At 38.8% G+C, this 26798-nt stretch overlaps 1 pseudogene; it reads left to right on the top strand.

The window, feature by feature from the left end:
• The first annotated feature begins 661 nt into the window (after nt 1–661).
• LOC110142971 (EMI domain-containing protein 1 pseudogene) lies at nt 662–2099 on the top strand (annotated as a pseudogene).
• The last annotated feature ends 24699 nt before the right edge of the window (nt 2100–26798 follow it).

Genomic DNA, 26798 nt, shown 5'->3' with positions numbered 1-26798 from the left:
CAGGTGATATTAAGTGATATTAAGGCTCTATGTTGTTGCTACTGTTCAGTTGCTGAGTCACGTCGGACTCTGTGATCCCATGGACTGCAGCACGCCAGGCGCCTCTGTCCTCCGCTCTCTCCCAGAGTTTGCTCAAGTTCATGTCCATTGAGTTGGTGATGCCATGCAACCAATCTCATCCTCTGCCACCTCCTTCACCTTGTGCCTTCAACCTTTCCCAGCATCAGGGTCTTTTCCAATGAGTCAGCTCTTTGCAAAAGGTGGTTAAATGATTGGAGCTTCAGCATCAGCCCTTCCAATGAATATTCATAGTTGATTTCCTTTAGGATTGACTGATTTGATCTCCTTGAAGTCCAAGGGACTCTCAAGAGTCTTCTCCAGCACTACAATTCGAAAGCATCAAATGCTCTATGATCACTCATACTTTGAACTTTCTAAAAATCCTATGCTTCATGGATTTGTCTGTGATAAATTCAATCATAGTGAAGTTATATAACAAACTAGAGCCCGCTCACTGCTGTGCTGGGAACCAGGATCTGAACATCTGGGGCGGCTGGCTGCGTGGGCAGGCAGGCGAGCCGGCATGCCAGGCTGGGAGCTATTGCGAGGGGCCCGCGTGGGAGGGCTCCGGGAGCAGCATGGGCGCCCGTAGGCCTGGGCTATGCTTTGCTGCGGGCTCCGGCCACCTGCGAAGCAGGACCTCTTGGAGCGTCGGGGTGGGGGATGGCGGGAGGAGCTAGGTTCTCTGCGCGCAGGAACAAACTGGTGCTCCTAGGCGGTGACCCGCACCCTCTCCTGCCACGTGCAGAACGGCACCGACCTGCAGGGGGTGCTGCAGAATTGCCCCTGGCCGATGAGCGGCCCTGGGAACAGCGACAGGGGCTTCCATGGTGTCTCAGTTAGTAAAGAGTCTGCCTGTGATAGAGCAGACCCGGTTTGATCCCTGGATAGGGAGGATTCCCTGCAGAAGGGAATGGCTACCCACTCCAGCATTATTGCCTGGAGAATCCATGGACAGAGGAGTCTTGCGTGCTACAGTCCATGGGGTCACGGGAGTTGGACACGACTGAGTGAGAGCTACAAGACGGGGGTGAGACCCACATACAAGGTGATGTACCAGACGGTGACCGCCTGCCAGTGGAGATGCGGCCTCCGAGCCCTCGCCGCCGAGCTGCAAGAAGTGGCAGACTCCTCAGGGTTCCTGGCGCCCGGGTGATCGGGCAGCGCCACCTGGCGGATAGCCCCTCGGGCCCACAGGCTTCTCTGGTTGTCCCAACTGCCGCGAAGTGTCGGAACTGACGGAGCGCCTGAAGGTGCTGGAGGCCAAGACCCTGCCCCGCCTTGGGGCTCCCCAGCTGCCCAGGGCAGCCCTAGGGATGGCAGCCTTTGGGGGCTGCCGGAAGCCAGAGAAAACCAGAGGCCTCCTCGGCTCCCTTGAGAGGATGGAGTTGGTGCCTGGGGGCTTCCTGGGCCCACTGCCCCCGAGGGAGACCCTGGCAGCGGGGGCCCAATGGGAATGAGAGGTCCAGCAGGTCCTCCCAACCCCCTCCTCACCAGGGAGCCCTGGTCAGGCCGGAGCTGTGGGTACCCCTGGAAAGAGGAGACTTCCAGGGCCCCTAGGCCCTCTTGGCCCCCCTGGCCCCCCAGACCCTGTTGGACCACCCTGCACCTGGATCTCCCAGCCGGAGTACCCGTTCTGTCCAACCCTTTCACTGAGACCAGCAGCCACTGGCCCCCAGGACCGGCTGGGTCCCCAGGCCCCCCAGGACCCATGGGTCCTCCTGGACTTCCTGGTCCCATGGGCAATTTCTAGGAGTCCTGGACGTATGGGACCCCCAGGTCCCACTGGACCCAAAGAAGCCTCAGGCCATCCTGGAGAGAAGAGCCAAAGAGGGGAGCCCGGCCCCCAAGGCTCCATGGGGGCAGTGGGGAGAACCTGGCCGCAAAGGAGACCTTGGTGAGACGAGTCCACTGGAACCAGAGGGGTCGAGGGCAAGCCTTGCCACCCCCAGGGGCACCCTGAGCCTGAAGGGCAAAAGGGCGGACACACGGCCAGCTGCCGGATCCTGGCCCCCGGGAGCGGAACGGAGACAGACTGAGGGTGCTGGTGGTCCCATGGGGAGGGCCAGGCCAGGCTTCCCTTCCCAGCCTGGACTGGGCCGACTGCCTCTGGGGCCTGCCCGTCCATATTTATTAATATCCTCAGCGTCCCTTCCGCCTCCTAGGCCTTTGCGAGGGCGTCTTAGTCCCGGTACCCGGTGTGTGTCTGCCTTCTATGAGGCTGAGCAGGGAGGCGTGGCCCAGGTGAGAAGGCTCCGGGCCCTGGGCCTCAGTTTCCCTCTGTGAAAAGGGGTGATGCAGGTCTGCGGCAGGGACGGCAGGTTTGGAGCTTCTATCGTCTCATCAACTGCCCGGCCCTCCACATATCCGGGGATGACGAGGGCGGGCAGTCTCGGCCTCCCCGCTCCCCAGCCAAACCTGGGAGCCCACCTGCACCCCTCCTCTCCTTGTTTTCCCGTCCTGGGTTCCTGACCCTGAGGTCAAGCTACCTGATCTGACTGGGTGTTCAGGGCTCCTGTGTGAGTTCTGACCCCTGAATCCTCAGTGCCCCCCGGGGGCCTGGAGGAGGGGCCGCCTGCTCCCACAACCGCCTGTGACGGCCACAGCAGGTAGATATGTATCAGCCAATAAAGGCCCCCGCCTGACTGCCAAAAAATTAAAAAAATAAACTAGAGACACCAGGAGGCATCTCCTCGTTAAGCCCAACTCTTGATACACGGTAGTCTTTCCAAAGTTGTATGTCTTCTATCTCGGTATTTGTATTATCGTGAAAAACATTAAGCAATTTGCTAGTATGTGTTAATTACCTGATTTGGCAAGGAACCCATACTGAAACAGTATTTTCCTTTGTACAATCTTTTATTTATCATTTTGTTAGGGATAACATTTTTTTTTTCCTTTTGCTTAGATCAATAAGGCATAGCAAACAATTCTGAACTCTTATTAACTGCTATATATCTATTTAAATGGAATTATGTGTTGTGGTACAATTGCTCACAAAAACAAAGCTAGAAGAATAAAATGCATTCCAAATAGAGATTCTGGGGTCAAGCTGGCATCTGTAATGGTTTCTATATTATCATCATTTTCTTTCTAAGGCTTTAGAAGAGTTTTATCATGCTAAGATTGAAGTAATTATGCTTTAGTTTATGGAATCTCAAATAAAAAGAATCTCATGTTAGAGATGAGATTGTTTTGTTTTAGAGTTATTCATTGAGCAGCTGTAGTTTTTCCTTACAACTTCACTTTCTAGATTGTTTTTAAAGCTGAATAATTCAGTTTAAAAGTCCAACAACCTTATACTTTTAACTTCATGGTAACTTCACTAAAATCACTGTGGATGGTGACAGCAGTGATGAAATTAGATGACTGCTTCTTGGCAGGGAAGCTATGACAAACCTAGACCGTGTGTTAAAGATTAAGTGCATCATTTTGCTAACAAAGGCCTGTATCGTCAAGGTATCATCTTTCCAGTAGTCATGTACAGACGTGAGAGCTGGAACCAGTGGAGTGCTAAAGAATTGATACTTTTGTGATGCTGGAACAGACTCTCAAGAATCCCTTGAAAAGCAAGGAGATCAAACCAGTCAGTCTTAAAGGATATCAACCCTGAATGCTGAAGCTGAAGCTACAGTACTTTGGCTAAGAGGGTGACAGAGGATGAGATGACTGGATGGCATCACTGATTCAATGGACCTGACCCTGTGCAAACTCTAGGAGATGGTGAAGAATAGGGAAACCTGGAGTGCTGCAATCCATGGGGTCGTGAAGAGCAGACATGACCTGGAGACGGAACAACAACAACTTCACTTATTTAATTGAAGACTCTGTCCTCCTCCCTCCCCTTATCTGGCATTAATCATTGTGAATTCAACTTCCACAGGGATTAGCCATCTAACACTCAGGTCTCTCAGTTTATCTTGTCTTCAGATGTCCTTTCTCCCCTTCCAGTTCACCTATCTTCTGCTCTGACCACTCTTCAGATTTTCATCTCGATTTTGGGTCACTTTTGAAGTTTTGTTATAAAAAATTGCTTCCCAGCCACAAATATCTTAGCCTCCATCTCATTTGCTTAAGAAGCTTAATCGCACAATCATCCAATTTCACTGGAACTCTAGGGCATTATTCTCACAATAATTTCATGATACAAAGCATCTTCTGACATCATTTTCTTATTTGTTTATAGAATCTAACTTAGATTCTATATTTAACATTATCATCCCTCTTTCAAATCTCCTCAACCACTATGAAGTATTATCATTGATATTGCTATCATATTTATTATTATTGATTACTTTTCATAAACTTCTCTGCTACCCTAGTCAAACCCACTGCCAAGTCTCCTCAAACAGCCTTGTAATGTGTTTCCACACTTCTACAACTTTCCAATAGCAACACAGCAACATGATTGGCTTTAAAGAAAACTGTAAATTGCATCATTTTTCTTTCATGCATACATAACTGTTCCGTTTCTGTATTCTACCTGATGTAAAATACAAACTCATATCTATGTCTAATGCCATCTAATCCCACCCTAGTATCCATCTAAACCAAATTTCTGTTAACTTCCTCACATAAGTTAAAGGATACTGCTCTGCTTTGCTTTCTCATGGTTTCTATGACTATATCCTTCCCAATTTGTAAATCTCTCATTCAAGATTGCCTCCACAGAGAGGACCTCTCCAATCATTTTCTTAAAGTAGGGGCTGTCACATCACGTTATTCTGAACTTCAATGCCTTGTTATTTTTCTTTCATATGGTATATAATGATTATTGGTGTTTCCCCTGGTGGCTCAGATGGTAAAGAATCTGCCTGAAATGCAGGAGACCCGGGTTCAATCCCTGGGTCAGGAAGATCCCCTGGAGAAGGGAATGGCAAACCACTCTGGTCTTCTTGACTGGAGAATTCCATGGACAGAGGAGCCTGATATGCTACACAAAGAGTCAGATAGGACTGAGAGACTAATACTTTCACTTTTTTCCCCATAATAAATAATAAACAGAGGCTCCAAGGAACTGGTGTATATATCATGTGTAATTAGTGTTTTCTTTTTTCTTCAGATAAATACACAGGAAAGGAGTTGCTGAATTGTAGTTCTATTTGTAATTTTTTGAGAAGCCTCCATAATATTTTCTATAGTGGCTGAATCCATTTACATTCCCACAAACAGTGCACAAGGATTTGCTTTTCTCCACATTCTTGACAACACTTATTATTTATTATCGTTTTAATAATAACCATTCCGACAGATGTGAGGTGATATCTGATTGCGGTTTTGATTTGCATCTCTCTGATCATTAATAATGTTGAATGTCTTCATGGGCTTGATGGCCATCCATATGTCTACTTTGGAGAAATATCTGTTCAGATCTTCTATCCCTCTTTAAACAAAACATTTAAAAAAATTTTTGATGTTGAATTGTATGAATTCTTTGAGCATTTTGGGCATTAACCTTTTGTTGGATATATTGTTTGCAAATATCTTATCCTGTTCAGTAGCTTGCCTTTTCATTTTGTTGACAGTTCCCTTCACTTTACAAAAGCTTTTTAATTTGATGTAGTCCCACTAATTTATTTTTGCTTTTGTTTTACTTATCTGAGATGACCGATTCAAAAAATAATACTACTAAGACCAATGTCAAAAATATCACTCCCTTTATTTTCTTCTAGAAGTTTTATGGTTTCAGATCTTACACTTAATCCTTTCATCCATTTGAATTTATTTTCATGCATAGTGTGAGAAAGTAAGCAGATTTAATTTTTTGCCATGTGGGTATTTAGTTTTCCCAGCACCATTTATTAAAGAGGTGGTCTTTTCTGCATTGTATATTTTTGCCTCCTTTTTTATAGACTAATTGCTCCTATAAGTGTGGGCTCATTTCTAGGTTTTCTGTTCTGTTCCACTGACACATGTGTCTGTTTTCGTGACAATATCATATTCTTCTGATGACTGTAGCTTCTGTAGTATAGTTTGAAAACAGGGAGCATGATACTTACAGCTTTATTCTACTCTCTCAAGATTCACTATTCAATAATGACTATTGACTATTTTGACTATTTTTTTTTCCATAAACAATGTTTAATCTTCTGAAGATTAAGAAACAAAAAATTTTTTTTAAACTTGCTTAACTAGGTTTATTTTTTCTAAATTCTTCTAAGAATTAAAAACAAATAATCAAACATTGATTTGAACCATCAGATTTTATTTCAGAAAATCTAATACTTCTCAAAAGTTATAATTTTAATGTTATTCCACAGAATTACTTCCTAACATTAAAAAAAAAAAAAAACCACCAACTTTCCCTTCCGAAGATTCCGATATTTGAATTACATTACTGCAAGGCATATTTGGAACACACCTCCCTCACAATACACAGACAATATACTTCCTGAAACAGGATTTTAAAATACTGTTAACTTTGCTAAGAAAGTATATTCCCTGTGTAACATTTTTAACTTCAGTATATTAAACAATTAGTAATACAATAACCTTCACAATTCTTAGGTAAAAACATTGCTTCTGGAGGATAATGCACCTTTCTTAAAATTAATTCAGTACACATGTATAAAGATAATTCTTTCTTAAACCTTTGTACTTGAACTGCAGATATGGTGATGCTAAAAACAGCCCTAAACAAACCTGAAAATACAGCAGGACGATAGATTTTATGTTATTGCCTTCATGTGAGATTGTATCATTTCCTCTAGTATTTCCAAAGATGAATTTAACAGTGACTAACTACGCAGAAAATAAATATGTCCAATCTTTTTTTTTCTCAAACAATATTTCTTTCATCTCTAACATCAATTCTTAAAGATGCTAAATTAATTATATATATACACACACACACACACAATTGAAACAGGGACAATTTTAATGCTTCCACAAAATTTAATGCCTCTTATTTAGGCATATACATATATCCCCTCTGAAAATTTTTGGTCAAGCATGTTTAACCATGACAGCAAATAGTATTTTTAAGAGGTAGATATTTTTCATATCATGCATTTTTTGTTAATAAATATATTGTCAAGAAAGTAAAAACAAGTGCTGAGTGTGTTTTCTTAATTATAAGAGTTGAGTGAAAAGAAAAATAAAGATAGTAATGGTATTTGTTGAAGTCTGACACTTCAACAGTCATGATGTTCGTGCTTTGTAGTCAGTGCATTATGAAACATCATAATATTTTTTATCTCAAATATCAAGTCAATAGAACACTACTTTAATTTGCTTTTGTCTTCAAGAGGTGAATTATTAAAATCTGTTAGCAATCTCAAGTATATTTGCCTCTGCATGGTTATAGACTACAAGGCAGGATATATTAATATCAGAACATATATTCAGAGCATTTCTGTAAAGCAATCATTGCAGACAGAGTCTTTACCATCTGAGCCACCAGGAAAGCCCAGTTTATCAGTAACTTTCCAATTACAGCCAGGTTTAGGTTGTGGGAAAACTCATCCTTAAAGTTAAAAATTTTCACATTTTAATCCCAGATACAAGTGACTGTTATATTTTTCTGCTTTAAGTTGAGAGTTGTACATCTTATTGTGGCATCAACAATATTTTTAAAATGTATTTATTTATTCAAATATATTTATTTAAAAATTAGAAAGTCAAAGACATAAGACTAGAATTTTGTACTATCATTAAAGAAACTAAGTCAGAATTATATAAATAATATATGAGAATTTTATGCTGGATGTTCAATACCCCCAAAATAGTAAGCAACTTAAGAAATAATAACTATTGTAATTACACATCATATTAATAATTTATGAAGTCAGTTTATTTCCCCTAATTATACATTGCTAAGTTTACATGTGAATAACTTTATATTTTAGTGCTTAACTTGGGTTCAATCACTGGGTCAGAAGATCCCCTGGAGAAGGAAATGACTACCCACTCCAGTACTCTTGCCTGGAGAATTCCATGGATAGAGGAGTCTGGTGAACTACAGTCCATGAGATTGCAAACAGTCAGACATGACTGAGTGACTAACGTTTACTTACTTAGATAATTATTTATTCATTTATATTTCTACTATCATAAAAATAGTAATTACAGTGCTCCATGAACTGTAAATTAAAAAAAAAACCAAAACATTGATTGAAAGGCAGCATTCTTGGATTTTGGTGTTTGATAAAATTGGTATCTCTACTAATGTTTATGGGATTATAGTTACTTTACTAAGAAAGAATATCCCCTGTGTAACATTTTTAAACTTCTCAACAGTTAAGGTTCTGGTGATTTATTTTAAAAGTTCCTAAATTAAAAGTATTAGTTAAAAGCACATCCCCCCAAAATGATTGAAATTAGCCAATATAATTTAATATGCACAGGTATCTGAACACTCACTTGAAGCTGAGGATCAATTGGACTTCGTTTTCTTTTTGACTTTTTGGCTACTTGCATTGTTCACAAAAATCACACTTCTAGCTCTAGCCCTACATGCAGCTCTCAGCTTCAAGACACTGTGATATTACATTCTAGGGATGGTAGAGTATAGATATTTTGAAGGTCTTCCTCACTAATCTTTATTCTGAGATATTTTTAATTGCTAAAGTAATGATACTTATTCTGTTTAGAAAAAAAATATTAGCATTATACTTCAGTAATTCCTCTGTGCTTTTATTCATTTGCCTTAGATATACAACTCTTTCCATTGCACTGTGGGGATCCGTGCATGGCCTTAACATCTTTCATGGTGGACGCCGTGAAAGCCAGTTGATATAATTGGAATGCATTCTTATTACAAAGTCATGAGCAGACAGGTGAAACCCTTTTTCAGTTAACCTTTTCTCACTTCTGCCTCATTTCCCCTTTTCACTCTTTCCTGCTTCCCTGTGATTGCAGTCCCATTAAAATGTTAGTGTATAACACATACTGTATTTTCCTTCCCCCACCTCAGAATCTATTTTTTAGGGAACCTGGGCTAAGATGACTTCTAAGTGAAAAGAGCATATTTAAAGCATTTTAAAATATGGCAGTAGTAAAACTATACTGCCATATAGTGAACTAAAGCATATAATAAGGAAAATTAAAAATAATATAGCTAAATTTGAAAATAGGCAAAGATGATTTAAGAGGAGAGAAATTAAGGTATATGCAAGGAGTAACAAAAGTAACAAAAGTTACTTTGATGCTAGACTTTAGAACAGTATCCTGTGTTCTCCTAATAAGGAGCTTTCATAATTTAAGGTAAGTGTTAGAAACTTGTTTGAGGGGTCTAGAACATGTGGTGAAAAAATATGTCACTTTGGTATAAGAAATATTTTGAGCTGAAGCCAACTGAGAATCAGCAAATGCAGTAAGAGTTTTCTTCCTCTCCATGGGATCTCCATGAGCCAGGGGTCAAACTTGTGACTCCTGCATTGCCAGGTGAATTCTTTACCACTGAGCCACCAGGGAAACCCATTTGACTTTTTCTCACTTCAGGGAGGAATAGGTCTTCAGAGAGAAAGATATATAGGAAGGCAAATCTTCACTTGCTCACCTAACAGCCTAGAGAAGAGCTTCTGGGGATCCATGAATTAGGGGTAATGAGAAGGCAGCGGATGAATTGTGACTCCCAACAAAAAGCTACAGGACAGTTGGTAGATTTCGCTACAGTTTACAGTTTTCTATTTCAAACAAGCATTTTATGGAATTTAGTTATATACACCTGTGTTTATCTTTTCTCCATTATCTCAAATCTTGGAATTTAATCTTTTGTTATTAAGTAACCAAAGTTTTCTATCTCCAAAATGAGTTGTTCTTTTCCTGGTAATCAATAGCAAATGTGTATTAGATTAGTTTGTTCAATGAACTGCTGCTACTCTAACACGTTATCATTCAGTCTGAGATAGCAGACTGGAAATAGTTACAGGAATGGTGTATTATGTAAAGGATGGTGGTTTAGTTGCTCAGTCATGTCCAGCTCTTGAGACCCCATGGACTGTGGCCCTGCAGGCTCCTCTGTCCATGGGATTTCCCAGGCAAGATTACTGAAGTGGGTTGTCATTACCTTCTCCAGGAGATCGTTTCAATAAAGGGATTTAACACAGGTCTCCTGCACTGCAGGTAGACTCTTTACCAACTGAGACTTCAGGGTACATATATCCTTTTCCTTGTATTCTACATTGATTTAAAGACTAATAGATCGCTTAATAAATCTTACAGAAAAAAATGCTCTGAGAATATACTTACAAACATCACAGGAGATGGCAAGAGTAAACCTTGACATCTTAGGAATCAGTGAATTAAAATAGACTGGAATGGGTGAATTTAACTCAGATGGCCATTATATCTACTACTGTGGGCAAGAATCCCTTAGAAGAAATGGAGTAGCCATCATAGTCAACAAAAGAGTCTGAAATGCAGTACTTGGATGCAATCTCAAGAATGACAGAATGATCTCTGTTCATTTCCAAGGCAAATCATTCAATATCATAGTAATCCAAGTCTATGCCCTACCAGTAACGCTGAAGAAGCTGAAGTTGAATGGTTCTATGAAGATCTGCAAGACCTTCTAGAAATAACACCCCTGAAAGATGTACTTGTCATTATAGAGGACTGTAATGCAAAAGTAGGAAGTCAAGAAATACCTGCAGTAACAAGCAAATTTGGCCTTGGAGTACGGAATGAAGCAGGGCAAAGGCTAATAGAGTTTTGCCAAGGAACACATTGGTCATAGCAAACACCCTCTTCCAACAACATAAGAGAAGACTCTACACATGGACATCACCAGATGGTCAACGACGAAATCAGATTGATTATATTCTTTGCAGCCAAAGATGGAGAATCTCTATACAGTCAGCAAAAACAAGACTGGGATCTGACTGTGGCTTGGATCATGAACTCCTTATTGCCAATTTCAGTCTTAAATTGAAGAAAGTAGGGAAAATCATGAGAACATTCAGGTATGACCTAAATCAAATCCCTACAATTATAAAATGGAAGTGAGAAATAGATTCAAGGAATTATATCTGATAGAGTGCCTGAAGAACTATGGATGGAGTTTCATGACATTGTACAGGAGACAGGGATCAAGACCATCCCCATGGAAAAGAAATGCAAAAAAATTAGATGGCTGTCTGAGGAGGCCTTACAAATAGCTGTGAAAAGAAAAGAAGCAAAAAGCAAAGGAGAAAAGGAAAGATATATCCATTTGAAAGCAGAGTTCCAAAGAATAGCAAGGAGAGGTAAGAAAGCCTTCCTCAGTGATCAATACAAAGAAATAGGGGAAAACAATAGAATGGGAAATACTGGAGATCTCTTCAAGAAAATTAGAGATACCAAGGGAACAATTCATGCAAAGATGGGTTCGATAAAGGACAGAAATGGTATGGACCTAATAGAAGCAGAAGATATTAAGAAGAGGTGGCAAGAATACACAGAAGAACTATACAAAAAAATATCTTCATGACCCAGATAATCATGATGGTGTGATCCCTCACCTAGAGCCAGACATCCTGGAATGTGAAGTCAAGTGGGCCTTAGAAAGCATCACTACAAACAAAGCTAGTGGAGGTGATGGAATTCTAGGTGAGCTATTTAAAATCCTGAAAGATGATGCTGTGAAACTGCTGCACTCAATATGCCAGCAAATTTGGAAAACTCAGCAATGGCCACAGGACTGGAAAAGGTCAGTTTTCATTACAATCCCAAGGAAAGTCAAGGCCAAAGAATGCTCAAACTACCGTACAATTGCACTCATCTCACACACTAGTAAAGTAATGCTCAAAATTCTCCAACCCAGACTTCAACAGCATATGAACCAAGAACTTCCAGATGTTCAAGCTGGGTTTAGAAAAGGCAGAGGAACCAGAGATCAAATTGCCAACATCCATTGGATCATCGAAAAAGCAAGAGTTCCAAAAAATATCTACTTCTGCTTTATTGATTAGGCCAAAGCCTTGAACTGTGTGGATCACAACAAACTGGAAAATTCTTCAAGAGATGGAAATACCTGACCTGCCTCTTGAGAAATCTGTATGCAGGTCAGGCAGTAACAGTTAGAATTGGATATGGAACAACATAGACTGGTTCCAAATAGGAAAAGGGCTACATCAAGTTTGTATATTGTCACCCTGCTTGTTTAACTTAGATGCAGAGTACTTCATGAGAAACACTGGGCTGGATGAAGCACAAGCTGGAGTCAAGACTGCCAGAAGAAATGTTAATAACTCAGATATGCAGATAATATCACCCTTATTGCAGAAAGTGAAGAAGAACTAAAGAGCATCTTGATGAAAGTGAAACAGGAGAGTGAAAATTTGGCTTAAAGCTCAACATTCAGAAAACTAGGATCATGGCTTCTGGCCCTGTCACTTCATGGCAAATAGATGGAGAAACAGTGGAAACAGCTACAGACTGTTTTCTTGAGCTCCAAAATCACTGAAGATTATGACTGCAGCCATGAATTTAAAAGACACTTACTCCTTGAAGGAAAAGTTATGACCAACCTAGTCAGCATATTAAAAAGCAGAAGAATTACTTTGCCAAAAAAGGTCCTTCTAGTCAAAGCTATGGTTTTTCCAGTAGCCATGTATGGATGTGAGAGTTGGACTATAGAGAAAGCTGAGTGCAGAAGAATTGATGCTTTTGAACTGTGGTGTTGGAAAAGACTCTTGAGAATCCCTTGGACTGCAAGGATATCCAACCAGTCCATCCTAAAGGAAATCAGTCCTTGATGTTCATTGGAAGGACTGATGTTGAAGCTGAAACTCCAATACTTTGGCCACCTGATGCAAAGGACTGACTCATTTGAAAAGGCCCTGACGCACAGAATTATTGAAGGTGGGAAGAGAAGGGGATGACAGAGGATGAGATGGCTGGATGGCATCACCAACTTAGTGGACATGAGTCTGAGTAAACTCCAGGAGTTGGTGATGGACAGGGAGGCTTGGCGTGCTGCCGTCCATGGGGTCACAAAGAGTCGGACACGACTGAGTGACTGAACTGAACAGAGTACATAGGGCAATAGTGTACTTATTTGTATGAGCAAACATAGAGACAATATATTTCAGAAATGTTGTATGTAAAAAGTTAATAATTTGATATTAACTTTTAAATTAATTTTTCTATGACATTTCTTTCATCACCTTATGGTAGAAAACAGTGATGCAGACAATTTAGAACCAATGTTTTATTCCACAGAATTTTTCAAATTATACAGAAAGTCATGAAGCAGTACTAATAAATGGAATATTTTGTAAGCATGCTGTTTTTACTCTAAGTGATGTAATATAATTGAAGATACGCTCTGAATCACTGAAGTATCAGGTGATTCAAATTATGCACCACTAAAGGCTCTACCCTTAAAATGTCACTCCTTATTCTGAGAAACTGGCTTTTGTTTAAAAAAATGTATGATTATTTAGAAGAGTAGAGTGTTAAACTCAATAAACATAAGTACTTGCTATTCTTATCATCTTAACAGGTTTAATATTTCTTTAAATGCTATCTATTCCTGGGCCCTTGTACAAGATAAAACTACTAGATGTTTTAATAACTTTGTGAAATCTGTGCATTTTAGTTAGGGAATGTAAATATTTTATATATTAAAAGGGCTTTTCTGGTAACTCAGTTGATTAAGAACCCACCTGCAATGCAGGAGACCCGGTTAAATTCCTGGGTCGGAAAGACCCCTTGGAGAAAGGTTAGGCTACCCATTCCCGTGGTCTTGGGCTTCCCTGGTGATTCAACTGGTAAAGAATCCACCTGCAATCGGGGAGACCTGGTTTTGATCCCTGGGTTGGGACGATCCCCTGGAGCGGGGCATGGCAACTCACTCCAGTATTCTTGCCTGGAGGACCCCACAGAAAGAGGAGCCTGGTGGGCTACAGTCCACCGGCTGTCTAAGAGTCAAACATGGCTGGGCAATTAAACACATACACATATTAAAAGTTTAAAATGCAGAGGATTAAGTTTGCAGATGATTTTTGATCATAATTTAACTATGAAATAATTTATTATTTGACTGAATTTTCTACTTGAGAGAGTAAATTGAATGGACTAAATTTGCAAGCTCCAAATGACCACGAACATTATTGTGTTTGGCTAGTCTTCTATGACAAAACACCTTGGCTGTTCAAACAGCAGGGAAATACAGACTGGTTGCCTGATTTAATGGTTGTTTGGGTTGACTAGTCAATTTAATGAAACTTTTCAATAGACTATAGCCTTAAATTATGTTTATGTATGTAGACTACTCATTTGGCATTATGATAAAATGGAAAGGTTTTTTAAAAATGGAAAATGCACAGAGACTCTTTCTTTCATCAAGAGAATATGACTGTCAATGCAGGAGACATGAGAGACAAGGGTTCATTCCTTCAGTCAGGAAGATCCCCTGGAGGAAGGCATGGCAACCCATCCAGTTTTCTCACCTGGAGGATTCCATGGACAGAGGAGCCTCTTGGGCTACAGTCCATACGGTTGCAAAGAGTCGGACATGACTGAGTGAAATTAGCACTCATGCACAAACATCTTCCAATAAGGAGGTTAAATGTTTTTACCTCACTTTCTTTGAATCTTGTCTCCATAAGAAGGTACAGGTTATGATAGTACAAAAAAATTAAGTATTTCCCTGCCTTAAAAAAACAAAACAAAACAAAAACAGTTGGCCCTATCTTTGTTTTCTACTTTTCCTATTGACTTTGATTCAAAGCTATTTACTATAGAGCAAAGCTTAATGAATGCTGACTACCAAAGGACCGATGCATTCTAATTGTGGTGCTGGGGAAGACTCTTGGGAGTCCCTTGGATGGCAAGGAGATCACACCAGTCCATCCTAAAGGAAATCAATTATGAAAATTCATTGGAAGGATTGTTGCTGAAGCCGAAACTTCACTACTTTAGCCACTTGATGTGAAGAGCTGACTCATTGGGAAAGGCCCTGATGTTGGGAAAGCTTGAAGGCAAAAGGTGAAGTGGGTGGCAGAGGATGAGATGAATTGATAGCATCACCAACTCGACGGACATGAAATTGAGCAAACTCTGGGAGCTACTGGAGGACAGAGAAACCTGGTTTGCTGCAGTTCATGGGATCGCAAAGAGTTGGATGAGACTTTTTGACTGAACAAAAAAAGGTTAAAAGCTTCAGTGTTTTGAATTAATAATCTAAGATACAATGTGAAGACTCAAGCTGGTCTCCTTACTATCTGGACGTTAATGATTTGACAACTTACAACAGTGATAAGAGCAGTGATAGGAGCACCTTACTTCTATCTCAATCTCTTATTCTATAATGTATCTTTTACCTCTTGATCCTTATCCTGTATTTCTAATCACAAATTGACCATGACATCATTGTTTCCCTAAAGGTCACCTCCAGTGGTAGAGACAAGAGTTTTCTATAAGCATCTCCACCAAGGTTCTTTCACAGTCCTACTTTGGCAGGTATACACGCCTGGATTTCCAGATTTTCTTGCTAGTTTTGACTTTTCCAACTACACAAGTGTTTCATGAGGTTGTTTAATAACTTTTACCCTTTGGGAGCTTTCCTTCCTCAGCTTCTCTAGCAAATGTGTAAGGTGTTAATGCTCAAAAGAGTTTCATTTCTCTGGTAAATACTGCATCATGTAATGACATATTTGGTAGAAGGGAAATGTTTCTTTCTTAACTAGATATATATACCCGCACTGCTTCTGCCATTTTTTCACACTAGGAAGTCCAATTAGAATATGGTTGCCAGATTTTGTAAATAAAAACATCCAAGTAAATTTAGTGTTCAGATAAATAACTAATCAGTTCAGTTCAGTTCAGTCAATCAGTCGTGTCCGACTCTTTCCGACTCCATGAATCGCAGCATGCCAGGCCTCCCTGTCTATCACCAACTCCCGGAGTTTACTCAAACTCATGCCCAAATAACTGATGCTTTCTAGTAAATTATGCCTCATATAATATTTGATATATATTTATATAAAACTACTCATTTATTTAAAATTTGACTTAACTGAGCATTCTGTATTTTATGTGGCAACTTGAAATTGAAAAAAACCTGAGCAGTTCCAGAATAAATGAAACCTAGAACATTCTCTGATGTAACATAGAATTCTTTATCGTGGGTAGATGGGCCATTTACTTCACTCTCAGCCTCTTTTCACATTTGTAAATATGTCATTACTTGTTTAGAAGAATCAGCTTTCCTCTTCTTAGGTAGGCCACAGTGGTCAATTACTTCTGTCAAGAGGACACATGAGAGTGCTATTATTGAGAAAGTTAATTCTTAGGTAGATTGAAAAGGAGTCCAGGCCCTCAAGGAAGATAAAGGGGTCTGGGACTCTCGAGGAGGGGAAAGGGACAAACGCTTTTTTCTAGATTACTTTGTCTTAGTCATATAAGACATTTTTTTTCTTAAACTTTGAGTTGTTATGACAACAATCTTTAAGAATAACCTTATTTAAGCCCAGAGCTAATGATTATAGGATAAAGCAACTCATCTTCCTCAAGGGGATGTTTTTCCTTAAGTTCTGTACTAATGATTATATAACAACAATATATCTTGCTGGAAGACATGTTTTTCCTTCTTAATAAGAATATTCTGACTAATCTTGTTATCTTATATCCTGGAAGTGGGTCTGGTAAAACCTTTTGTTAGTTCTAATTTTGTTAATCTAAGATGTATGTTGTGGGAGTGAGTCTGGTAAAGTATATAAAGCCTTGATAAGACCAGTGAGGGGGGGCAATTTTTGCCCCCTTCTGGTGTCTATGCCAGAAGATTTCTCTGATCTTTTTTCCTGTAATAAAACTTCTGCCACACAAAAGCTCTGAGTGAGCAAGCCTGGTCCCTGATCCTGAAGCTAAATCTTCTTTGGAGATCATGAATTGACACTGTACACTATAAACTATCACTATCTTGATCCATATAACTAACTGATTCAGAAAAGCTACCCCACAGATTTTCTTAAACAGCTTTGGTTTAAGTTACATTTTTAAAAATAGGCAATATTCTGAATAGAAATGATTCAACATTTAAAAATATTGTAGGTCATGAACTCTAATCAAGTGATTATTTCAGTAAATACTCTATCATACACAACTGGAGAAATACAATAGGAATGTAGATCACTAACTTAACAGATACACGATCAGTTTCTACAAGCAGCATAGGTCAATGGTTCTTAAACTGTGGTGACTAGAGAGGTAGGAATTACTAGGCAGTCAGTATGGAGCTCTGAGACTGTGGTCTTGTTTTCAGTATATTGTCCTGAATTCCTGGAATATGTCTTTAGTCTGATAAATTATCAGCACTCAGATCCAGGGAAGGGCAGTAAATAAATTCTATTCCACATGCTTGAGGGAAAAACAACTGGGGGTCATTAATCTTAAACCTATACAGCTGGCCCATGGTAAAATGGCCAGAGGGCGTGACAAAGGATGGTGACTTAATCCAAGGATCAAGAGAAGCCATAAAGATGCTAAGTATCTTGACCTTTAAATTGATTGGTTAGAGATGATGTGATATAAGGAAGGATATAAAAATTGCTGTAAGTCCCACCTTGAGAGGATTCTTTATCCCCTCTCAGTGTCTATGCTGAGAGCTTTGTATTTTCCCCCTCTTTAATCCTATTTACTTGTGACTGTGTGTGTTTGTGTGTTCATTGATTCCATTCCTCTGCTCCTCTGACAAGAACTCTGATTTCCCTCTCACTAGGACACCTGGGGACATTATCATCACTTGGGAACTTTTCATCACTTGGGAACACAAGTTCTCAGGCCCAACCCTAGAAAGAGGAATTGTAGAAATAGAGTCCAGTAATCTTTTTAAGAAGCTCTCTAGATGATTCTGATATTTATAAAAGTTGGGAATCACTGACCTAAGGCTTTTACTCATTTCCAATCATGATCTTTCAGATGGGTCATCTTTCTAAGAAAGAAGAAAGGTATTACCTTGGGAATTGAGGGAATCGCAATTTTAACTGAATCCTTTACCTGTGTACATGGTTCATCAAATGATTCAGAGACAAGAGCAGCTTGAAGGTGAATCTAATCAATGTAGATAACTAACTGGGATAATTGCCTCACTCTCTACATTACTTAGCCTGCATATAAATTGCCTTAAGCCATGTTCATATGCCAATGGTGCATCAGTCCAGGAATAAGAGATTAACAAATCTCAGAGAATTTTTGAAACGTGTGGTTTTGAGACCAAATCATTATGGAATCATGTCATTAAGCAAGTACCTGGGAATCAATATACTTAAGGAACAAGTGTTAAAAATAACTTTTGGCTGATGGAACAGGGCTTATAGAATGTGCTAAGTCAGTTTATATTAAAATAGCATTAAAATGTATTTTTCAAAGTCTTCAACAAAAATGCACATATTTTAGTGACTTTTTACATGTGAGTTAGCATGCCATTAAAGATTTACAAACTCCATGAAGTGCTAACACAGCCATAATTATCAATACTTTGAAAAAGCTCCACAAATTTATCATTTCACCTAACCATTTAAATAGGAAATTCTTTCTAAAGAGAGATCATGTGGAATTAAAACTGAGGATATAATAGCAGTGTTGAAAATTGTTAATGTTTGTTGTTGACATTTCATAGTAAGTATTTTCACTTAGGCAGTTTTTAAACTGAACTATGCAGACCTAATATATTTTAATGTATTATTAAAATTCAACTCAGAAACACTCTGGTTCTTGTTTATTATTTTAAATGAGCAATTTAAAGCTATTACACTGTGAGAAAACAAAATTCAACTGAGTAAATGTAAATATCATTGTCTTTAGTCACTAATTCATGAATTTGGTAGCATCCCATCTGAAAAATAGAAACTGGCATAGAAAATGGGAGATTTTCAACAGCATAAAGCTGATGGACAAGGAAGCCTGAAATAAAAGAGAATTATTTCAGCAAGGTCACCTTCCTTTGGGGGAAGGCAGGAGTCTATGTGGTGGATTGACTCATTAGTGCTGGCCAGGAAATTCCAGACTGACTTAAAAGTCATGTTCCTGGGAAGGGCTGATTTAGGTATTAAGTCTTGCTGACCTGGGGCTTAGCATGCATGCTAAGCCGCTTCGTTAGCATAAAACTCTTTGCAACCCTATGGGCCCGCTAGGCTCTCTGTCCGTGAGATTTTCCAGGCAAGAATACTGGAATGGGTTACCATACTCTTTTCCAGGGGATCTGCCTAACCCAGGGATTGAACTCATGTCTCTTATGTCTCCTGCATTGGCAGGAGGGTTTACCACTAGTGCAACATAGGAAGCCCGGTACTTAGCAAAAGTGACCTGTTGTTTCCTTTTTAAGGCAATATGTATGCAGCTTTCTGATGAAAGTTCTTTCTTTATTTATCTTTGATCATTTATTGCAAATAAATTACACATGATGGCAATTTTAATAAAATGTAAATATACAGTATTCCAAAATGTGAATATATATATACATATATATATATACATATATATATATACATACATATATATATATAGATATTTTAAAATTTGTCTTAATTTTACCTAAATCTGGCTTCCCTGGTGCCTCGGTTCAGTTCAGTTCAGTTCAGTCACTCAGTTGTGTCTGACTCTTTGCAGCCCCATGGACTGCAGCACACAAGGCCTCCCTGTCCATCACCAACACTGGGAATTTACTCAAACTCACGTCCGCTGAGTCCGTGATGCCATCCAACATTCTCATCCTTTGTTGTCCCCTTCTGCTCCTGCCTTCAATCATTCCCAGCATCAGGCTCAGTTGGTACAAATCCAGCTGCATTCCTGGAGACCCGGGTTCAATCCCTGGGTCGGGAAGATGCCCTGGAGTAGGAAATGGCAACCCACTTCAATATTCTTGCCTGGAAAATTCCTTGGAGTGAAGAACCTGGCAGGCTATAGTTCATGAGGTCACAGAGTCAGTCATGAATGACAGACTGGGCACACACATAAATTATGAGATTAATAAATAATTGTAGTTTCAAAATGGATGAGAGCAAATAACATCCATGCCTGGGAAAATTATAATAAAACAGCACAATACTGCAAAAGAGAGATCTTTAAAGTAGTTCAAAGAAGGAGGATACCTAAGAAATAAAAAGCAAAATATCTCTGTGATAATAAAATAAGCAAAAGAAATTACAGTACTATGATCAACTGTTTAGTAGACTGTGACTAGATATCAGCTATAAGCTTCCATTTAGTGTTTGGGAGGATTCAGCTTAGACTGCTCAATGAAGTGTGAATATGAAGTTTAAGTGATAGTCATTCATAAATAAAAACGCCATTACAATTTCCTAGCAGAAAACAAAAATAATAGAATGAAACTTGATCAAGTGACAGGAGGAAATGAGAGAACACAAAAGTTAACCTAGAAAAAGTGTAGAAGATTTAGGAAGTAGAGTCATTCACTGTTACCTCTGTCCCTGTGAGAAAGAACAGGAACCTGGCAACCCCAGAGTAAAATCCCTCTTTGCACTGACTGACCATCTAATATCACCTCCTCAATTCTTGAATCTTTTCCCCACACCTACAACTCATCACCATTCATCTTCCTTTCTCCCCTGCATGCTGGTAAGGAGTTTCAGTTCAGACAGGAAGGCCTCTGAAGAACCAAACGGTAACAACTCTTGTAGCATTTTTCATAGGTGATTGGGAAGTAGATTAATAAAATATAAGAATTCTGCAGCATTAAAGGAGAAAAAAATAGATAAGTGAGAAAATGAGGAATTAAGTTTTAGTCCCAGTTTATACTAGTAGAATTTTTTCTCAAGTCCTGAGTAAGGAATTCCATACATTTATTTTGACTTTATGGTCTGAATTGAACCAAATAGTAAATCAAATAATAGAAATTTTGAAATGAAACAGTAGGAACTTTTCTCTGATATTTAAGTAAAATGACATATTGGAGAAATTTTATTTCATTGTATAAACTACACATTAAAAATAAATTCTAAAAATTCAAATGTATAAAAAAGGAAAAGAGCAAATAAATGCTATGAAAAATGATAGAAAAGAATCCAAACTTGACAGTAAACACAATAAATGTATCTGTATTTAAATTATCAGTAAACACAGGGTATGTAATGTTACATATCATATATGAGATATGCCTAGAAAATAAAATAAATATAAAATAAAGTTATATCAACTGAAGATGAACACAAATCAATCTAAAAGAGCTATGGTAAGAACAAATTAGATTCTAAAACAAGAAAGAGGAAAAAAGTATTATTAAGTAAAAGCAAGTTTTCTTCTTAATGACATGTGGTTTAATTTACTAAGATATAGTCATAAATGAACCTCAATATACCTAGTAACAGAGTTTCAGAATGTATGCGCTTTGTGCTTAGTTGCTCAGTTGTGTGGAAGTCTTTGCGACCGCATGGACTGCAACACGCCAGGCTTCTCTGTCCCTGGGATTCTCCAGGCAAGAATATTGAATGGGTTGCCATACTTTCCTTCAGGGAATCTTCCCAATCCAGGAATCAAACCTGCATCTTTTATGTCTCCTGTATTGGTAGGCAAGGCAAGTTTTTTTTTTTATCACTAGCACCAACTGGAAGCCCATACATACCACATGTAAGACTCTTGAGAGTCCCTTGGACAGCAAGGAGATCAAATCAGTCAATCCTAAAGGAAATCAGTCCTGAATATTCATTGGAAGGACTGATGCTGAAGCAGAAGCTCCAATACTTTGGCCACCTGATGAAGAACTGACCAGTAGGAAAAGACCCTGATGGTGGGAAAGATTGAAGGCAGGAGGTGAAGGGAACGGAAGAGGGTGACATGGTTGGTTGGCATCACTGACTCAATGGTCATGAGTTTGAGCCAGCTCTGGGAGTTGGTGATGGACAAGAAGTCTGGCTTGTTGCAGTCATCCATGGGGTCACAAGGAGTTGGACACAACTGAGAGAATGAATGGAAGTGAACTGAAATGAAATACCTAGCGGGAAGCCGCTATATAGCACAGGGAGCTCAGCTTGGCACTCTCTGATGACCTGGATGGGTGACATGAGTGTGAAGGAAGTCCAAGAAGGGAGGGATATATGGATACACATAGCTGATTCACTTCATCATACAGCAGAAGTATAACATCAGAAAACAACTATGTTGGTGGTTCTTGTTTAGTTGTTAAGCCATGTCTGACTCCTGTGACCCCATGGGCAGTAAGTAGCATGCCAGACCCCTCTGTCCATGGGATTTCCCAGGCAAGAATGGGAGTGGGTTGCCATTTCCTTCTTCAGGGGATCTTCTTGAGCCAGGGATTGAATCTGGGTCTCTGAATTACTGGTGAAATCTTTACTGACTGAGACCCATGCTTTCTAAACATGAAAATGAAAACATAAGAGGGAACTGTAGGAGAATATTTTTATGACTTGGGAATGAAAACCATTTCTTAAAGAAAACACAAGATTGATACCTTTTACTTCATAACAAATTTAAACCTATCTAGATCAAAATTCCCTGCTAAACATGAAAAGACATGAAAAATAGAAATGTTATTTAAAACATATATAACAGACAATCAATACACAAACACATATATATATTTTCTATTAATCAGTTAAAGGTTAATTTTTTAAGACCAATTTAAAACTAAAGTTATGAATTAAGTATATAAAAACAGATGATACAAATTATAATAAGCATGTAAAAAGGTATTCAAATTATCTAGTATTCAGGAAAATGAAAAAGAAAATTTCAATTACATACAATTTTAGACATACAACTAAACTTTTTCAGTTTGAAATATAAAGTAGTGGAGAGACTGAGGGAAAGAGAAATATTTTTTATACTTACAAGGAAGTACATTGTTACAAGAAATTTGGAGAGCTGATTGGCAATGCCCATTTGTGGGAATTGAATATTGCAGTAATGACTCTGAGCAAGTCATACTTCTCTGTTAAAGTTGGCTGAGTAAATGTTTTTGCCAATGAGACAGCTACAGTCCTGACTTACGTGGATCCTTAGAAAGATTTTCTTCACTAGGGCCTGCCCAGTCCCTTGGTTATGGGAACCTTGACCCTATCATTTGAAGCAGCCCCTGATAGCTACAGAGGATGAGATGGTTGGGTTGATGGTTAGTTGATTACCAACTCGATGGACATGAGTTTGAGTAAGCTCTTGGAGATGGTGAAGGACAAGGAAGCCCAGCATGCTCCAGTCTGTGGGATTGCAAAGAACTGGACATGACTGAGCAACTACAACTGACAGCTATCAGGGATCAGAAAAGTTTTTGCTTTTAACTAATTAAATAGGAAAAAACAAACAAACAGATTTTTGTGTGAGGCACTGCCTTGATCGTACAACACGAGACTTAGGTTTTTCTTGTCTTTTTTTTTTTTTTAATATAACTATATCAAGACCTGCTTCTTGAACATTCTAAATATATTATCCCTATTTATATTACTATGTATTCTTTAATATTATATTCACTGAGAGTTACTTGGTAAAAAATAAACACAAAGATACTTTTATGCTTCTGTCTATTCTTTGCTTTTAATGTTGATTTAATTGAAAATGGGACTTCCCCGTAGCTCAGATGGTAAAGAATCTGCCTCCAATGCAGAGACACAGCCTGAAATGTAGGAGACCCAGGTTCAGTCCCTGGGTTGAAAAGATCCTCTAGAGAAGGGAACATCAACCCATTCCAGTATTCTTGCCTGGGAAATCCCATGGACAGAGGAGCCTAGTGGGTTACAGTCCATGGGATCACAAAGAGTCAGACATGACTTATCGACTAACTATGAGGATTGAAAATAAAATTATGATGACAGGTTTGGTTGTTAAATTACTTGTTATTATTATTATTTGGAATAATAATTTGAAATTATTTCAAATTAACTGTCCTTTCAAAATAACTATTTGAAATTTTTCTTTGATGGAGATTAGTTTTTAAAATAATTCATTATGAAATGATTTTAAATATACATTAAAGTTGTAAGAAAAGACAAAACACTGTCATACTCCTCACCTCACCATATGATCAGTGGTAAGTAATTAATTTCATCCACCCATCCCATACATAAAACCTTGAAAATTTTTTCCTGTTATCCCAGTAATGTCTCTTTATCCCATTCTGGTCATGATTCCACCTTAAATTATGTGGCTATGCATAATAAAAGAATGCTTAGGAGACTCTGCAGTGTATAATATATGGTCAAACTGATCAGCATGGACTCCTCTATTACGGCTTAATTGGTTTCTCCAATGATTTGGAATCTTTGCTGAATGACTTTGGAGAAGCGTAAGCTCATTAATTTGCCTGAGATGAATGCTGTTAAGTGGTTCAATACAGCTACCAATTGGGTAAACCTAATCTCACTATTTTATCACCAGGGTGACTTCTCTTATTCAAATTCTGATTCATATTCTTCAATAAACTTTGTGGCATTTCACTCTGATTTCTTCTGGACCAAATATTGTACAACATTATCAGTCAGCAATTACAAAACAGATCGTTGTGTCTTTCCCCCACACTGAGCTTTGACAGATTGGGTTTTCTGCAGCAGATAGGAAAAAGCAGACAGAGTAACAAATGATATACAAATTAAAATTCATTAACCTCATACAATTACTTAGTATCAACAGCAGACAAAAATGGGCTTCCCTGGTAGCTCTGATGGTAAAGAATCAACTGGGATGCCAGGAGACCTGGATTCAATCCCTGGGTCGGGGAGATTCCCTGGATCAGGGAATGACGATATACTCCATTATTGTTGCCTGGAGAATTCCATGGTAGAGGAGCCTGGCAGGCTACAGTCCATGGGGTCACATAGAGCCAGACACAGCTGAGTCATTAACACTTTATCAGGAGACCAAAATGCTGGTATTAATAATATCTAATAAGCCTTAATAATTCATCAAGATACTAAGATATATAACAAGATACATATATATTATATATCTATCTATATATATATAGTATATCAAGATACTATACACACACACACACACACACACACACACACGGCACACTAGATTTTTCTTTACCCATTCATCTATCAATGGATACTAAGGATGTTTCCGTATCTTTTCTACTGTAATTAATGATGCTATGAATATTGGAGTACATATATCTTTTCTAAATAGTGTTTTTGTTTTCTTTGGGTAAATACCCAGGAGTGGAAATGCTGGATCATGCGGTAGTTCTATTTTTAATTTTTTGAGGCCTCTTTATGTTTTCCATAGTGACTGCCAGTTCAGTTCAGTTCAGTCTCTCAGTCGTGTCCTACTCTTTGCGACCCCACGGACTGCAGTGCACCAGGCTTCCCTGTCTATCACCAACTCCCAGAGCTTGTTCAAACTCAGTCAGTGATGCCATCAAACCATCTCATCCTCTGTTGTCCCCTTCTCCTCCTGAGTCAATCTTTCCCAGCATTGGGGTCAAAATAGAATCCTCCATTGGTTTAGTCCCATTGGTTCTTTTTTTTTTCCCCATGAGTTATGGAGTGCATCTTATTTTTTGAAGATATAGTTTCCCAAAACATAGGATGAACCATAGAAGTATGGCTAGCTCTGTTGGATGTTTTGCCACACTTTTTTTTGCCCCATATTTTCTCACTCTGGACATGTTTTTAATACATGCTAATAACTTAGACTCTTCTTGGCTTTTCTTTTATACTGTACTGTCTTTAGTGTTCAGTTCAGTCACTCAGTTGTGTTCAACTCTTTGCAACCTCATGTACTGCAGCACACCAGGCTACTCTGTTCATCACCAACTCCCAAATCTTGGTCAAACTCATGTCCATCAAGTCGGTGATGCCATCCAACCATGTTGTCCTCTTTGGTCCCCTTCTCCTCCTGCCCTCAATCTTTCCCAGCATCAGGGTCTTTTCAAATGAGTCAGCTCTTTGCATCAGGTGGCCAAAGTATTGGGAGTTTCAGCTACAGCATCAGTCCTTCCAATGAACACCCAGGACTGATCTCCTTTAGGATGGACTGGTTGGATCTCCTTGCAGGCCAAGGGACTCTCAAGAGTCTTCTCCAACACCACAGGTCAAAAGCATTAATTCTGCGGCACTCAGCTTTCTTTATAGTCCAACTCTCACATCCATACATGACTACTGGAAAAACCATAGCTTTGACTAGACAAACCTTTGTTGAAAAAGCAATGTCTCTGATTTTTCATGTGCTACCTACATTTGTCATAGCTTTTCTTCCAAGAAACATCTTTTAATTTCATGTCTGCAGTCACCAACTTCAGTGATTTTGGAGCCCAAGAAAATAAGGTCTCTCAATGTTTCTACCAACAGTGGGTAAGGGTTCAACAGTGGTTGAGGATTCATTTTTGTCCACATCATGGGCAACAGCTGTTATTTGTAGTCCATACAGTAATAGCCATTCTCTCAAGTGTGAGGTCATGTTTCATTGTGGTTTTAATTTGCATTTTTCCTAAAGATTAACTGTCATTAATTTTCCTAATGATTAATTATAAATATATAATTAATTATATATTTTATTTGGAAAATGCCTCTTATGTGCTCTGCTCATTTTTAATCAGTTTTTAAAAAAATATGTATTGAGTTGTATAGATTCTTTGTGTATTTTAGATACCTGTGTCTTTGGTTTTAGAAACAGAATAATGCTGGTCTTATAGAATAAATTTGAAAGTATTCCCCTCTTCTGTTTTTTTTTTTAATAATTTGATAAGGATAGGTATTGACTATTCTCTATATGTTTGATAGAATTTCCTGGTGAACCTGAACAGTCTTCTACTTCTGTTTGTAGGGAGCTTTTCTTTTTATTACAAATTGAGTCCAATACTAGTAATCTGTCTTTTAGAGTGTCTATGTCTTCCTGATTCT

The sequence above is a fragment of the Odocoileus virginianus genome, chromosome 25, assembly GCF_023699985.2.
Source record: "Odocoileus virginianus isolate 20LAN1187 ecotype Illinois chromosome 25, Ovbor_1.2, whole genome shotgun sequence".
NCBI classification, from domain to species: domain Eukaryota; kingdom Metazoa; phylum Chordata; class Mammalia; order Artiodactyla; family Cervidae; genus Odocoileus; species Odocoileus virginianus.
The sequence above is the reverse complement of the archived record's forward strand: the minus strand, read 5'-3'. Positions and strand labels throughout refer to the sequence as shown.